Here is a 4,152-nt window from a genome sequence, read left to right as displayed (position 1 = left end):
GTCCTGTTGTCGACTGAGCGGAAAAGTGGAAAATGTGGCGAGTGGCAGGAGGAAAGCGACAGCTTCTCGTGCGGGCAAGCATAAAAATAACACGATGCTAAAGTGCCGACGACACAGCAGCAGCAGCTGTAGCAGTGGCAGTGGCGGTGGCGGTGGCAGTGGAAACAGCAGCAGCGACAACGACAAAGGCCGCGACAAAGCGCAGCGAAATCAAAACAAACAAAATCGTTGGATTCAACGCGGCATATGCCAGACCTCGTGCTCGGCCCACAAGAGCCCTCTCGGCAAAACAAGCAACCCAAAAACCAAAACCCATCACTCTTCTCCTACCACAGACTTCTACTTTCTCTCTGCGGGAGCATCTTCAATGTCGCTGGTTGCATTGAGCGAGCTTTCCACTTCCTGATGGAGTAAAGCTCACTAGTTCTAGCTTTTTTCATTCACAAAATTATGTGCGAGTAGTATTGCCAGATCGTTGAATGATTATACCAGGGCCTAGCAGGCGTATGAGCGATATTTTTCGGGGAGAGTTGCCAAGGACTATGGGGCGTATTAGTAGTTTTTCAAGGAATGCAATTGTAAGCAGTATTCTATTTAAATATCGATCTGGATCAATAAGCTTATTAAAATAAATAATAAAATAAAAAACCTTCCGTGTTGATATATGTAAGTAATGTTTTTTAAATTTATTTTCGCAATTATTCAGCTAATTACTTTTAATATCTTTCCTTTTACAATGAACAACGACACATATGTAAAAAGCCCTACATTTTACTTCAAAAAGTTCTAAAACAATCAGCCCAACAAAAAGCTTAAAGCACAGTAAGGACACTTGTAAAATGGATACAGGATCTTATAGCTTTTCAACAAATATACAGATATACCTTTCAATTCTAACGTTTTACTACAATAAACCACTTTTTGAATTCAAATGAATATATTTATACCAATAACTTACCACCATTCCGATATGTAACTTAGAGTTAAGCAACACCTGTAGAGTGAAAATAAATAACCCACACCATTTCATTTGTATATTCTGCTTTTGTCTTTATTTAGTTTTTTTTCCTGTTAAGTAGAATAGAATTATTAAAATGTTTTTTTTTTATATTCGTTTCCGTTTTGTCTGGATTTTGCTTCCGATTACACAGATTTACGTTAATGGAATTGGTATTGCATTTCGCATTTGCATTTGCTGCGCAGATTGGTTTGGGTAGTGGTGATACCCTATAATACTTGTCACCTTGCCCACCGGATTGTTCTATTTAATCATGTCTCAAGGTTGGTTGGTATAATCAGTTTTACAGTTTGCCTCTTGGAAATTCATACTCGTTTAGATTAATTACAATTTATAGAGTCAGTTGTTGTCCTGCGGATGAAATTTAGTTACTGGTTTTGATTAGGTGATCTTGCATTGCTACAGTTTATGCCTGCTGCCGCACAGTTGCACTCCCATTGTGGTAGGTAAAGCTTTGGATATTTCGTATTTTGATATATAATGTTTAACATTTTGCTTGCTTAAACTTAGAACATTTTGGTATATATCTCATTTGTTTTGCAAAAAACTCGGAAATTGTGTTCAGTGTATGTGTGGTGTCTGAGTATGGGTGTACTGATAGATAAAAATACATGCATACTTTTCGGCTGTCAAAGAAAATGGTACCTTAAATAAAAAATCTATACAAATTATTTTCCGTTACAAATTCATTACAAATCAGTTAAAAAACAAAGTTCCAGCTTCAACTATCACTTAGCTGTATACATTGATTTATTTTCTAGGCGCAATAAATCTAATAAATATGAGTATGACCTCTAATATCCGTATATAATAAATTGAGTTCGTTCAAGGCCTACATTTGCATTTGACGCATTTAATCTATGACAAGACTAACATCCATAGTATTTGAAAATATATTTGTGATTATTCGTGGAAATCGGTTAATCTAATAGACATTCAGTGCGGTTCCGAATCAAAACGAGGAAACTGGGTGCAGGAACGGGCCTTCTACTTGCCTGGCTTAAAGGTACACTGGTTATGGTATATGGTAGGTATACTGGACATCAAGAATAACTGCACACTCGCTATACATATAATCCTAGGCTTTCTTCATCGATGAAATCTCTTAATAGGTGGTTTTAGTGCATACATTCAATGTATAACTTGTTAAATTCTTATCGGCATACAGTGGGGCAAATATTCCGGATCGTGGAGCTTCCGTTTGCAGTTCCTGGTGTCCTCGGCTGGCCGCAGTCCAACCAATGGGATCGGATTGGATCGACATCCTTGGCAATCCGACGGCTGTACTTAATCTATAAATCAACTTGACTCGTGGAGCTCATGGATCCAAGATCCATTAGAGTGGATAGCATATCCTTGGGGGCCGAATCGGACCAATACTAAGCGTGGGTCATGATTGATCGGTGTGTCTGTGAGAATGTAAGCCAATCCAGGATATTTTTGCGTGAAAAGAAAACGACAATTTTGGTTTTTTTGTTCGAGGTTTTTAAAATGTTTGTGTATTTTTTCAAAGAAATTTCTGTATGTTCTTGTTTGTTTCGCTTGTTGATGCTCATAGTTCTTCTTCATCGGTTTTTGCAATTTTTACAATATTCGTAAATATAACTTGTATATAGCTTTATTCATATATATTTATATATATTTGTTTGCATATATATGTAGATAGAGGCGCGAGTTCTTTGTTTGGTTTCTTTTTGCCTGTCAAAATATTGTAATTTGCTAAACACTTTTCGCATATTTTAACAAGTTTGCTTCTATTTCGGTTACTTTGCTTTCCATTTCTTTGACTGCCTTCTATGCAAACGAAGATAAATATTTATGCAAGTTTTGATTTGGAAATCGAGAATCTGTGTGAATCCGGCCTCCAATGCCACAACTGACGCACTTCAGCAACCAATTTGAATTGGAAATGCTCCATCATTTGACATTTTTTATTTATTTGAAACGGGGAAAATTCGGAGTGCCTACATTCCTGGAAAAGTGACCGTTCAAAAAGTTTACATATTCATTTAGATTCGACTGTTTTTTTATGATGGGATTAGAAAAATTCGTCTGTGTCAATTGATTAGAGTTAAATTTTCATTTCTTTAAAACATTGCACAAATTTCGCTACAAAAGTTCTCTTCTTTTTGTTTTGTTTGTTAAAAAAAGTTATAGAAAAGTGTTGTTTTTTTTGGTTGATTTTCCATTTTTTTTTTTATCGTTAGCGCAAATGGTGTTTTGTTCAAATTTTGTCGTTGCCCTTCAGAGCTTTCCCTCCAAAGTCAAGCAAAAACAAAGGAATTCTGCCGTGGAAAACACGCAGGGTTGCCTTGGTGTTCCTGCCTTGTCAAGTTATACTGTTTTTTTTTTTTTTTTTTTTGTTGCAGTGGAGAAGAGTTAGTGTTAGCATGGGAAAGATCGGAGATGGCGTGAGGTGTGGGTGTGGGTGAGTTCGGATGGGACTGGATGGTGTATGGATAGATCGGTTAGAAGACAGCACGACATCACGACACGTTCGTTACAGTTGAGAAAAGGAAACAGGGTTTTCGATATGAAATTAAATTAAAACCAAGTATCGAGTGCGTTTCAGTTAGCATTGCTCGCGCAGACTTTCATTTCACTATCAGTTAGTTATCAGTTGGTAGTTGGCTAACGTTAACTAGGCAGCAGTGGACACAGAGGAAGAGATAGTTGGTTAGACAGATAGATAGACAAGCTGACAGATAGTTAGATTGGTTAGTCGGGTGGTGTGGTGGAGGCAGAGCGGATGGGTTAAAGCTAGCGGTTGCTGTGGTGCCAGGAATTGCAGTTGCAGTTGTTGCTCTAACTTCAACTTACACCATTAGGTTCGTATATTCATAGTTAATTTAAGTTACGCTTAGCTAGCCTTCTCGCTTTTGTCTAAACTTTGCTTTGGTTTTCGTCTTGAATCCACGCGTGATTTGCTTACACTTAAGACAATTGTCTTTGCATTTAGCTAGTTTAATTCATATGTATAATTTATTTATAAATATATATATACGTTAATATATATAACTGTTCCGATGCTGAACCGTCGATTCTCCACATCGTCTCCTGCTGTTAAGAGTCGTCGTCTTCCTTCGCGGGAGCCTTCTGCGTTGGTCCTGCTGCTCCTCCATACTTCGTCCTTT

This window comes from Drosophila sechellia, chromosome 2R (assembly GCF_004382195.2).
Source record: "Drosophila sechellia strain sech25 chromosome 2R, ASM438219v1, whole genome shotgun sequence".
Taxonomy (NCBI): Eukaryota; Metazoa; Arthropoda; class Insecta; order Diptera; family Drosophilidae; genus Drosophila; species Drosophila sechellia.
Note: the sequence above shows the minus strand (reverse complement) of the source record.